Genomic DNA, 13,235 nt, shown 5'->3' on the forward strand with positions numbered 1-13,235 from the left:
GTGCCGAGCGGCTGCCGGGGCGGGGGTTGGTGCGGGAAAAGAGGCGGAAAATCCGGTCGAGGTCGGAAATCTGGCGTCTGATTTAGGATGTAGAGAGCGTGAGGAGAATTAGATGTGGCCCGTTTCTCCGCGCTTGGCCTCCTGACGGTCTCCTGCTTCACCGAATGTAGTGATTTGCTGAACGCGGCAGTTTTTGGTGGTGTTTTTGTTGTTTGTTCTTGGTGGTGGTCGTATAGTAACTACAGCGAGGGATCTCCAGCAGCTTGTGTGTCCCTCAGCGAGGTGTTGCTGCCAGCTGTGCCAGGAAAAGAGGGCCACGATGGGTTTAAGCACCCACCCCTGTGACTGAAGAAAGGCTTCCCCTATCAGCACAGTGTTCAGGAGAATACACTGAAAAGAAAAGACAGCTCAGGAAGCTGGAAGGGAGGAATAAGGACCAGTTCCCCACTGCTACCTGCGAGAGGAAGAAGGACTCTGTCCTCTTGGAGGTGGCAGGGGAGGACAGCTCTGCCTGGGGCAGCACACAGAGTTGGGAGGTGTGGGGAGAGTAAAGATCGTGGGAAGTGTAATAACGAGTAGGTTGGACTGAGGACTGAGTTATGGGAATGTGTTTGAGGTCAGCGGTGTGTGCTGAGAGTGCAGAACTGGAGCAGGAGGCCATTGCATGGCATAAGCCTCCTTCATGGTGCTTACGTAGGCAGCCAAGAAGTGCAGTAGGCAATGGGAAATCTTTGGAGGTGATTAAGGCAAGTTGTACTAGGGAAAAAAACAACAGGATGCTGTGAAAATGCCCAATATTTAATCCAGGGTTGGTATATATCCTCCCTGTTTATTTAAAAAATCCGCAGAAGTTGAGTCGAGTGCTGCTGTGAAAGAAGCATGGGAGGTGCAGAGCACACTCCATGTAGGTGTTTCTGAGGGGCAGGTGGTGAAGAAAGTGTTCCTTCTTGTGTCTTCTTCATGAATCCTCTCCTGCTCATTGCAAAGCTTTTGTAGTATGTGGTCTTCTGCGTAGTTGAGAATGTCTGTGTTGTGTTTGATTAGTGTGGTCATGGTGGGGTTACTTTTCTGAGCCCATCTGGTGGTGAAGGCAAAAGTTCACTTCATAGTTTCACCTCAGATCTCATGTGTGACCTTGACCAAATTAAAGCATAGCTGTGTAGTACTCCTAACACCAAACCTTCATGCATTGTAAATCAGTCCTGTGAAAACAAAACAGATTGCCTGAACTGTAATGAGATTTCCGAAAACTATTCCCCAGGGAGAGTTTTTACTGAACTCTCATTTTTCCTTTGTAAGCAATATAAACATATTTTCTTTTCCATATTTTCCTAAATAAACTCAGAGATTGTCAGTCATGTTAGGCTAGAAGCTGTTGCTGTTAAACTAAATTGCAGAAGCAAGCAAAAGTAGCACAGTATACATTGCTTTGAAGGACAGTTGAAGTGAGCATTGGAAGTGTATATTGAAGCATTGATATATAGCAAAAGAAATATGGGAAAGGAAGCCCATCAGCCTTTCCCAGATCTTGCAGAGCTGTCCACATAAATTTTAGGATTTAGAGCTTGTTTTAATCTCATTATTACCATAGATGTATGTATTGTTGAATCATTTTGGAACAGATGGTTTCATCTCGTCTGTCACTTGAAGTTTTGATTGAGTATTTCAGCTCTCTGCAACTAAATTAGATCTCCCTGCTGTATAAACTTGGGTCAAATTATCCCTTCATTTTTTCCTAGCACAGTTGAAAAGTGGCTCAGCTGAATCCTCTGACTGTGCCAAAACTGGTATAAGCAGTGGAAGCCTTAAGCTATTGTGGACTCTCTTGTTTGTATTGTTACAAAGGGCTGTAGCTGAGTTGATGGACCATCACTTTTTGTGTATTCATTCTTTATTATCCCTATTAAAAAAGAAACACTAGCGAAACATGGTGTAGACCACATTCAGAAGTCTGTCTTCTGCCCTCTGCTCACTTGAAAAACAATATTAGAGACATTCGGAATGAGGATGGCAATGAAAAGCACCAAAAAGATCAGAAGAAGTCTTAGTTAAAAGAAAGACAGAAGAAAGTCTGATGGCACTTATGGAACAGTTCCTAGTAGAATAAAAGAGAGGAGGATTTTGAAGCTTATGAGACTTTGAAGCTTTGAGGCTTGAATTTTATTTAAATTACATTCTTATGAGTGTGATGTCAAGAGATCTTTTCTGTTAAGATTCAGTGTAAGAGTTGGACCAGCTGCTTCTGGCTTCAGTTTTACCAAACCCAGTTCACTATGGAGTTTGCCCCTTATTCTATGTATGTCTAAAATTTTGTGAGTGATACAGAACACCCAGCATTTCAAATGCTGTTGCAGAGCTCTGGAAATGAGAGGAGATGCAGCCTTTCTCATCTCCTTCTGTCCTTTCACGGAATCACCGAATTGTCAGTGTTGGAAGGGACCTCTAGAGACCTTCTAGTCCAACTCCCCTGCTAAAACAGGATCCCTAGAGCATATTACTCAGGGCTGCATCCAGGCACATCTTGAATATCTCCAGAGAAGGGGACTCCGTAACCCCCCTAGGCAGCCTGTCTCAGTGCTCTGTCACCCTCACCATAAAGAAGTTTTCCTTCATATTCAGATGGCACTTTCAGTGTTCCAGTTTATGGCCATTGTCTCATGCATTATTGCTGGGCACTACTGAAAAGAGTCTGGCTCCATCCTTCTTACACCCACCCTCTAGATACTTATAGACATTAATAAGGTCTCCCCTCAGCCTTCTCCAGGCTAGAGTCCCAGCTCACTCAGCTTTTCCTCATAAGGGAGATGCTCCAATCCCTCAGTCATCTTTGTTGCCCTCCCCTGGGCTCTCTCTAGTAGCTCCCTGTCTCTCGAGCTGTGGAGCCCAGACTGGATGCAGTTCTCCAAATGTGGCCTCACCAAGGGCAGAGGAGAGGGGGAGAATGACCTACCTAGCCCTACTGGCCACACACTTCCTTATGCACCCCAGAATTCTATTGGCCCTAAATGACAAGATTGGGTCCGAAAGAAGTGTAAGAAATGTCAGAGGACAACAAAACTGGAAAGAACCTGTCTATTCCATTTTAACAGTGGCAGCAAACCAGTGCTCCCTGTGGTAATATGTACAGCAGATGGCTGCAGCCTGATCTTGCCAAGAGAGCCACAAAAGCACCTGAACACTATGTATAAACCTACTGACTCTAGTTGCATCTGCAGGATTTTATTTGTGTTTTGGATTAGGTCTTAATAGTTTAAAATCTTTTTGGCCCTATAAAGATCCAGGTCCATGCTGGTAAAACACTCTTTGCTTAATGTCAGAAGTTGATAGCACAGAAACCTCCCAAACCAAGATGGCTCTGGAGATGCCTGATTGTCTTTTCTTTGTTGGTGACACAAAACATTCTGTGTCTGGTGCCTGCCTCTGAGTATGGTTTTGTAAACGTGGAGGGATCCGATTTCTTCTTTTACTTTCTTTTACTAATAGAAGAGCAAGCATCATTCTGAATCTTATACATTGGTTTTCACAGAGAGATGCAGTTCCATATACTCTGATTCACTAATTTAAGAGCATTTCTTCAGATAGGCTTGAAGTTTTCCTGGACAGAATAGTCAGATGTATGTATCTGGACTAACTGAGCTGGAATCTGTCATCAAAGACACAATCCTGCCTGTCAAGAGATTAAACCTGTTCCTTTGCTGTTCTGTAAATCGCAGTGCAAGGTCAGAGCCAGCTTTTAGACATCAATTTTGACTACTTCAGCAGGGCTAACAGAAGCTGCACTCATCTGATATTCCCTCAAGGAGTCTGTGGTAGCTCACTGTGATGGAAAGTCACAGTTGTTTTAAATGCACTTTATGTGCTTCTTCATCAGATGGTCCCCCGGCGGCTTACAGCTGTGCCTGAGACATCCTTATAAACCTTCCTTCTCTGGGCAAACTCTTTTTTCAGCTTGGAGAAGCAGTCTTCATCACAGCATCTGTCTCCATGATTCTCTGCATGGGTAACTTTGAGTTCCCTATCCAAGCAAACCCAGATAATGTGTCCTTTTCTAACCTTGGAAGTTTTAGTTCTGCTTTGTTCCGGGTCTGAATCACAGCAAAACTTCTCTTTTATAGTGTGGCTCAAACTGTTGTGGTTAGTTAGTTGTTTGGTTTTGTGTTTTTTTGTGTTTTTTTTAAAAAATACATATTTTTCATATTTTTGTCCATTTAAATTAAGCTATGTAACTGTTTTCTTTTTCTGAAATAGCTTCATATTTTCCTTGGATTTAATTCTATGCATTCAAACAGAAAGTTTAACAATGTCAAACTGAAGAACATGAATTGTGTAACATGCCTTAAAGATGAACCAGGGAACTGTTTGTTATTACATTAACTGCTTACCTGTGTCCTTAATATGAATTACTGGAATGTCAGAGAACTAACTAGCTTGCAATTTGTTTTTCAATATGTATTCTCATAAAGTAGATCCTTTCTTCTGTGTGCTTAATTTTAGTGGAAGAAAAAAGCAAGTGTTGGTATAATTTCATTGCAAAACATCTCTCTAGAGTTGTTAATCCTCCTGAGTGTTAACAGCTTTCCATTGCCATTCTCTTACTGAAATTACTTCCTTAGCTAAACTGTTTAGGGCTGATACTAAAGATAAGTGTATGGAAACTATCTTATGAATTCTGCCCTCTAGAAATGATCTTTGTGGCTGATTAAAGTGAACCTTGACTTGTTTTGGGAAGAAACAAACTACTCACTTTTTAGTGCTTCTGACTACAGCTTTAGATGACTTCTGGATGCTGTGGTGAATCCAGCTTTCATTTTTATCCAATTCCCAACATGTTTTTTTTTTATAGGCTCTTTCTCTGTAAGTGTGGAGGGAATAATAAGGATTTTGTAAGTCAAATCTTCACTTGTTTCAATGAGACAATTTAGATACTGAATAAGCTCAAGATCTGAAATGAGATGAGGTTTCTCAGGCATTCAGAATCGAAGAAACCATCTTTGTTTTGTAATTTTGGTACTATCACAGACTTTACTGTTATGAGTCTATTTTCATTTTTAATATTAATTGTATAGGTAACTTTTAAATATAATTTAGGTTGTAAATTATTAGTATAAAAACCCAATAAATGTAAAATAAACAAAGGAATTGCTAATAGGTTTCTCACCTGCCAGTAAAATGCTCCTCCTCTCTGGGATGAAGCCCATCAGTGTAACTCGTAGTCGGGTCCAGTTTGATTAAAAATGCAAGGGCAGTTTAATACAACGGAAAATGAAATAACAGAAAGGATTCTGAAAAATTCTATGTCCTTGAATACCATGTATTTAACAGCTGTATTTTTCTCTCACAAAATTATGACCAATTAATTGTAACTGTATTCTTCCTGGATGATCCTTTCTGGAATTCAGCAGTGCAACATAGAAACAAACCTGACAGATGTGCTCCTTTACATCAGTTTTCTGTCAGAGCAACCAAGTCCTTATTTTGGTCAGCAATTTAGTTAAGGACTTCTTAAAAGTATTGCTGTTTAACTTGATCCCTCTTTTATCTACACAAATGCAGGTAAGCAATTCTGATGTCTTCTAGACTGCTGATTGTCACTGTGAGATGTGACAATAAGAGGTCTTCGGTATTGAGCAATTGTATGTGTATGTTCATGTTTGGCTGCTGCCTCCTGTAATTATTTCTGCTTCTTTCTTCTCTGCCTCACTTGCTTCTTCTTCCTCTTCATATATAACTTTGGCTATGTCATTCTTTGTCAATATACCTTCATGAGGTTCCTTCATTTTCTCCTTTAGTGTTCACATGATGTCTATTTATTTTCTGTACACCTGCATGATACATGCTTGCATCCCTTTGTTTTCCTCTCATTCCTCCTTCATTGTATCTATAGCTTTCAAACTTTACCTAACAATGCCTATAACTTTCAAAACTTATTTGAACTACTCACATTCATAGAATCATAGAATCATGAATCATTCAGGTTGGAAAGACCGTTGCGATCAACCTGAATAGTTTCTAGGTGTACAAGGAAGAGCTGGATTATGCATTATTTTATGCATTATTTAGATGTGGCACAGTGTGATTTTTATGTATTTTAAGACATACAGACATTTTCTGGTGTATTGGTTATCAGACCTCATGAAGAGAAGCAGCAATATTTTCCAAGTTACTGGTATATGGGGATTTAATTTTTTGTGAGCAGCCGCCAAAGGTGGCTTAGAGTTTTAAAGTATTACAAGCTCTGGCATGGACACTCAAGTATAAAAGGGGCAGTTTTCATTCTAATTACTGTTCCTGAAGTTTCAGCTGTTTAGGCAGAAGAGGGGTCATGGGAGCTGTATAAAAGAGAGCCAAATAAACAGATGGGATCTTCTAGTCCAGCTGAAAGAACTACTTTTCCTGTGGAAGGTTTAAAGAGACAGTTTCACAGCTAGAAAGAAATCTACCTCAGTTTCTATGTCTGAGTTCTTAGTGCTTCCCAGTGGGCATCACAGAGAACTTCCTCCAGGAGGGAGAGACTGCAGTTGAGCTAGAAGAATTTCATGAGCCAGACTCTTATTTCAGGTTATTTTGTTATCCTTATTGGCTATGAGGCATTCAAACATAAACCAGCAGTGGCTGAACATCTGCTTAGGAGGAATGAACCCAAGGGGACAATAACTGTAGAGGGAGATGAGGTCACAGTGGTCTCAAGTATGAGAGCAGTTCTTACCATTTTGTTAGCTTGCAGTGTTTTCATAGCCTGAAAAATAACTTATGAGCCAGAAGAAAAGACTTGTCCCTTGCCTGACATACACACCATCCAAGCGGAGATGTGCTGTGAAGGAGTGCAGGTAGGGCTATACAACGGAGCAGGAAGTGTTGAGCTTACAAATACGAGATGGATGGTGAGCATGAGCTATGGAAGGGGTGATGTTGTTACTTTCTTTGCTATAGTCTTGGTCAAAAAGCAAGAAGACAGGCAGACAAACCTGCACTAGCTGGTGGCATCTGGTTGCTGTATCCAGTGGTTTCAGTTGGATTGTATTGCTTATGCAAAAGGGACTACCAACAAAAAATAAATCAGTGTAATTGTCAAGAAAATTATTTTCTGGGGAAAAGTGGTTAAACTAAAAAAAAGGTTCTGCATAATAGTGCTAAATGTGGCACAATTAATAGCGAGCACTGCAGATGACAAATCTACTAGCCAAAAACATAAATAAATGGAAATCTAAATGTAAGCCACTTAGTAATTTCTGTTTGTTTTTCCTAAAATAGCATCCAAAATAAAAACTGATCAGGAAAATGGAAAACTAAAGTGAACAATCAAAATCTGCTGCACTTGGGAGTGAGTAGCAAGATCCAAGTGGGGCTGCTCACTCTTGAAGGTACACAAAAGGAAGTGGAGGGTGTCTGGATGTCTGTCTCTCTTCTCCTGTGCTAAAGGACATGTTGCTGGAAGATGTGGCTGTTGTTTTTATACCTCTGTTCAAAAGACAATGGTGCTCTGCCCAGTTAAACCAAATGCTAGCAAGTCTAGTGTCATCTTAAGTGGCACATATCTATAAACATTTATTACACAGAATTAATGAACTTGTGAGCAGTGTTCACTGTAACTTTGTTGACAAACATTTTCAGACATTCTCCTTCCAGGCTGTAGTTCTGTATGCTTGGACTGCACAAAATGTCTTGGAGGAAAGCATAGGTAAAAATCCTTTTCAGGTATTTCCAGGATGATAAGAGTTATTCCTTATCCTGCCCTCCCTCTATACGTACCCAGCTGGTTATGTAGTCCTCATTCTTCATTGCATTCTATAGACCCTTCAGGAGTCTAATGCCAAGCAGATACTGTTTCTCTTGAGGTGATAATTTAGAATTCATGATCCAGAAATAAATATTGAACAGCAAGGAAAATTTGCAGTCAATACTTACCTGAAAGAAATTTTTTTTTTTATGGTAATATGAAGAAAATTATGTCAGAGAATGGGCATTGGTAAGAGTATTTCAAGTGCATTAAAAAGCTGCAGCTATGGCTGAGCAGGTTAGTTGTCACTCAGGATTCCTCTTCACTCTATGTTTCGGGCTGTATGTTTTGCAGAAACTTCAAATCCTTTTGCATATTTTGAGCATTCCTTAACTTTCTCTGGCTGTATGGATTATTTGTGAGTGGGTTCACCAACTTGAAAGGAGAACACAAAAATACTGGTGTACAAAAGACTGAAACATATGTGTGAATTGAAGAAGCCAGCCTTGATTTAATCTACACGTTGTCTTGGAGATGGTTCTGACCTATTAAAGTTCACAGGGGACTTCCTTCCTATCACTGCACCCGAAAGATGTCATAAATTAGTTCTAAAAAATGGGTCTTTACCACATTAAAAAAAAATAGAGTTGGTGATAAGATTTGACTCTTCTTTGGCTGTATCAGGGATATTGATCCCATGAGATTATTTCTGTTCCATGCCTCAGAAAAGCCATGAGGGTCAGACATGTATAGCCATGGTTAAAAGTTAAAAATTCCATCACCAGCATTACTTTTAGTACACTGTTTAAATTTTTGCAGCAGTGACAGTGTCTGTCAGAAAGAGACCATCTGTGAGACAGAGAAGGCAAGTCATTCTTGCACTGCATTGCTGGCAATCATAAAAGAAATATAAGAGATGCTTATCCTTATTTCTCCATCCTTAACAGCTGAACAGAGAAGCTGAGTCATATTAACTGGCTATTGGCAGGTAAAATAGATCAGGTCAACCACGTTCCATGGAATATGTCAAGTGCAATTAATTTTCATGGAAACTGTAACTTGATTTTCAACAGCACTTCGACGTAATGGTGAAGCATTTAGACTGCTTTAAGCTACATTTATCCTGTCATTTATATATATAAATCCTTTATTGCCACAGTTTTCTCTCGGGTGTGTAACTGATCCAGTATTTATGAAATTTCTATTGTTTCCCAAGTTTTTTACCCATGAAAAAGTTGTAATTGTGTAGGTTAAGCTATCCTGATTGGCTAAGTTTCAGAGGGGATTTCAGAGAGTACTTTATGTTTTCAAGAGTGGGATGATCTCCTCTGCTTTGCACATCAATTCTGTAGCCTGGAGGACCTTGGTTTTTGCCGTGGGGAGCTTCATGTCAGGCCCTGACTTGTGTTGCAGTCTCTCTTATTGCTATGTGTGGCTGCAAACTCTTACATTATGTCTGACTAAGTCATTAAGGACCTGATCCAAAATACAGTTAAGTCAGAGATAATCTGTTTACTTGTGTGGATTTTGGGTGAGGTCTGGAAGGCCTGTGTGTGCTTCAGTGAAGGGATATAAGATTGTCTCTTAAAGTAGGCAGGACATGGTTCTACTTTTGGATTAATAAAAAAGCAGTAAATCTAAGGTAGAAGAGGACTGATTAATTGATGGTGTACAGAAATAAATGCTATCACTATTAAAGGTGACTACTGAAGAAGAATGCAGATATTAATAATTTCTTCTGTGAAAAACATCATTAGGAGAAATGTAAGGAGCCAGAGGGACTGACATAATGTCTACTGGTTATCTTTTCTGTTCAGCTACTCTGCCATAAGATGCCCAATCTAGCTTTGGATCTAGGTTTTGGAAGGGTTTGGAGGAGAAGCTCCCAGTTCTGACTTCCTTTCAGAAGATTGCCCAGTGTGTCTGAAGTAGTGCACGAGAAACAAACATATAAATAAAGGGGAACACTCGTAAGATTCGTTTATTCAGAATAGTCTTTGGCCACAGGAGGGCAATACTGTTCTATAATAAAACTGACATGCTTTGTTCACTGAAAATCTGATTTGCAAACAGGTACCTGAGGGGAGAGTGGGATTGATCATGCTTAACAGTCATCAAAGCCATATTGATCAGAAAGTGGATTTATGCCCTCAGCTATGTTTCCAGGTCTTGACCATCTAAATCCTCCCAACACCACTGTGAATATCACCCTCCTTTTCAGAAGAGCAAGCTGCAGAAGAGAAACTGAGAGCTGTGGTGACATCCAAGGAAAAAAGTTTCTTCATCCTTAGTTTAGATTGATACTACTTTATGCTCTCTTTCCTTCCACACTCTGGACTGGAGGCCAGAACCAAGAAGTGGCACAAGCAATACAAAAGTGAGTATGGCAGCCACTCATGGTGCTGGTGCAAAGACTTTGTCCCTTGTCCTGCAGCTGTCTCAAATTGAAGTATGGAGTGTTGCAACAGAAAATGGTGAGAGTCTGAGAGTCTGTGACTCTCACTAGTACTGGTAGGAGTATCTAGATGGAGAAGATGGATCGTATTTTTTTTTCTTCCTTAAGGAAGTGTCTGAGTTTTTCCCAGTGGCTGAGGGCATGTTGTTCTTTAATAAGACCCAGGCTTATGAGCAGGACTCTTAACTCTCTTAACTTTTTAGGTTATTGATTTGTGCCCTTTAGCTCACTGGATAAATCTTTCCTGTAAAGTCCTCTAGGTTTATTAGTTGGAAGATTCTCCAGACAAGCAAGTGTTGTGGGTTTAAAATAACCAAAGCAGATGAGAGAGTTGAGCATGCCTTCTGTGGCTCTTAGATGAATAGAGATACCACTGTTGGGTCTTACGAAAGAAAATTGGAACCTCACTGTGCTCTCTATGAAGATTAAGCTGCTTTGAGCTGCTTTGAGAGGATTTATGCTTTAAAGGGAGAGGAATACTTGGTTTACACAGACTGAGACTTTAGTGTGAGAACAGTGTTTGGCAGTTAAAAATGTGAGTACATTTGAGTACTTAATACATCACTTAAAGTACTTCAAGTACTTAAACATTAATATAAAATTTGTGGAGTCTGGGTATCTCCTGAATTTGGAGACAGCTGAACTCCCCAAACTAATAGAAAAGAACAGAAAGCTTTCGAAGGGTCAACTCTTTCATCTATGTTATTAGTATGCCAGAAATGGTCTTCAAGGAAAAGAAACAGCAACAAAATTTAGAAAGGCATATTTATGATGGATAGATTGCTAACTTCCAAGCAAACCTTTTAGGTCAACTGAAAGTGAAAATGTTTGAGAGAATGAATGCAACTGAGCTGCTGCCCTTTTAGCTTCTGTTTCTGAATAAAGGCTCAAAGAGGTCCCCTTCTGAAAGACAATTCTTCTGAGTGGTATTTTTTCAGTCAGTAGTTTGCACACAATTTCTGATGGGCCTACAAATACTAAATGAGACACTTGTCTTTAGCTTCTCTTTAGAAGTTGCTATACTTCTACTGAATGTATCCAAGGGAAGAATGAGCATTCATGTCAGGTATGTCTTAAGTGTCTGTTTATTTATGATTTACTTTTTCAAGTGTGTTTTTAGTTTAATAATCCAGAACATAATGTTTTGTTTTGCAAGAACAGACACTACATTTTGTTTCAAGACTTTCAGTGACAACCAAATCACTAAATTATATGCTAAGTTTCTGAAATGCCTGATTATTTTCACGTAAAAGTTGCACCTTCTGTCTAGATTGGATGTAATTAATGTCAACCAGCTGCTACGGGATCCGGATGTGTCTGGTTTGTTGCTCAGAAGAGAGTACCTGAAAAGAACAACAAAGAATAACTTATCTTCTTGCTCCTGGACCCTGATGCCTTCAACAGTCTAGCTGAACAACCCACAGATAGTTTTGGTTTAAGCTTGGAAAAAACACACTTAACTATCTACACCTTGGTTTTGAAGGTCTGTGTTTGGAAGGTGGGTGGGACAGAAGTTAGCGTTCACAAAGGCTAACTTCAGCCAAAAGAGTTAATTGCAGTCCCTCTGTCAACAATGAATATTGAGTGGAACTTCCAAGCACTCAAGTTAGAATATTTTAAATTAGTCTTACCTGGGGCCCTGGAGGACCCTCTGTAAATATCCTGTAGGGTCCACATTGTACACTTTTTTTCTGAGAGGTTTAATTTTATTCCCTCTTTCTTTAGTAGCCATTTGGCTATGTATGGGGCATTGTCTGAAGTAACTACAAGAATGGATTTACTTCCATTGAAGAATCTGTCAATATAAGAAAAAAAAATAAACCTGAATTAATGGTAGTTTTCTTGTTGCTGCCAGATTAATTCCTAGCTGGAGAGTGATAGGTGATTGTTTACTCTTGTAGGTGGGAGAATAATTGTATTGATATAGGTCAAGGACATTTAAAGCCTCTAATATTCAATTACATAAAATAAATCACCTCTGACCTCACTCAGAAGAGATGCTGTGTACCTTTTGTCAAGGCTATTGTTCTCAGCAGTTTTATCTTTTTCAGAGGTCTGTTGTCATGTTTGGTTTTGTTCTATGCTTTCATCTCGTTTGGTGATGAAGCACACGGTGTGTGGGACTGTTCCTGAGCTCTAGAAACGTGATAGCACTTTGCTACTTTTCACTTACACAAGCCACAGTGACATTCAGTATGGAGGAAAGTATTATTTCTAAACACTGAGGACACATTCATTACAGGTATATATTGTTCCAAGGAAGAGTGTACTTTAGTCAGTCATCTGTTCAGCACATCAACTTAGGAGACCAAAGAGGTTTTCCATAACATGGCCAGCACATACTGGAGTGTCGTGATTTTTCTTTTTATCTCAGTCTTCCCAGAACTGCTTATATTTCACAGTGAAAACTTCTCATGTCTTCTATTCAGTCTTTAATGGAGTCCTTGTTAAATCTCATGTAGTACCTTAAAGTTCCTGAGCAGAAATGTCTTTGGCTAACTAATATATTGCTCCTAATCCAGTTCTCCTTTTGGCTCATGCACAGAACTCTACTGGTTTACAACAGCTGTCACCATGGGTACACAGAAAGAACCCCTGTAATCTGATGTGGAGGAAAAATTTGCTGATAGTAAAATCCTCTTGTTTTCATGGCCTTTCAGGGATTCTTCAATTAGAGTTGGAATTAATGACAAATAAATATAATTGACCATTTGAATTGGCATTGTAGAAATTATGATGCATGTTTGGTGTCAGTTCTGTCCCTGACCTGCTCTGTACTTTTAGCAAGACCTTTAGTCACTTTTTCCCCTTGCCTACAGTTGTCAGTTTAAAGGGTGAGCCTTTTGGGATTGGAGCCCTGTCATGTTCTGCATTTTGGTCAGGCCCACTGTTTTCTTGTGCCTTCTAGGTCCTTGAAAAAACAGATGCTATCAGGAAGCTTCTAGGCTGTAGAGATACACGACTCTACTCTTTTGCTGTTGATTTCTTTTCAGGTGCTGTTATCATCACAACATTTAGCTAATGGATCCAATGCCATGTCAAAGGCTTGGTCATATCCTGCAA

The sequence above is a fragment of the Chaetura pelagica genome, unplaced genomic scaffold (genome assembly GCF_000747805.2).
Source record: "Chaetura pelagica isolate M959 unplaced genomic scaffold, ChaPel_1.0 scaffold116, whole genome shotgun sequence".
Taxonomy (NCBI): domain Eukaryota; kingdom Metazoa; phylum Chordata; class Aves; order Apodiformes; family Apodidae; genus Chaetura; species Chaetura pelagica.